Raw genomic sequence first — 323 nt, forward strand, 5'->3', positions numbered from 1 at the left:
CCGGCCCGGCCGGGCCGCGCCGTCGCTCTTTTCCAAGCCAGGCGGGCCGTTGGCCTTTGCAGAGTCAATTCTGCCTGTCGTTGAGATGGAGATCCTTTGGGAGTTTGAAATACACCTTTGAATTGAATTTTACAAGAACCGTTGATGGTTTGTGAAAACCTGCCACGATTCCTTTTTCACCAAAACAAGCAAAACAAAAAAACCTCTGAATGCCTGGCGACAAGTCTGAGTGTGCCCAAATGAAAAACAAAGTAGGAGCGCGAGCTCCTCATGGGATCACTTCGATTTCTGCCAATCGAACGTTCCCGTCTCTCATCTTGTAA

This window comes from Hippocampus comes, unplaced genomic scaffold (assembly GCF_001891065.2).
Source record: "Hippocampus comes isolate QL1 unplaced genomic scaffold, H_comes_QL1_v1.1 scaffold844, whole genome shotgun sequence".
Taxonomy (NCBI): domain Eukaryota; kingdom Metazoa; phylum Chordata; class Actinopteri; order Syngnathiformes; family Syngnathidae; genus Hippocampus; species Hippocampus comes.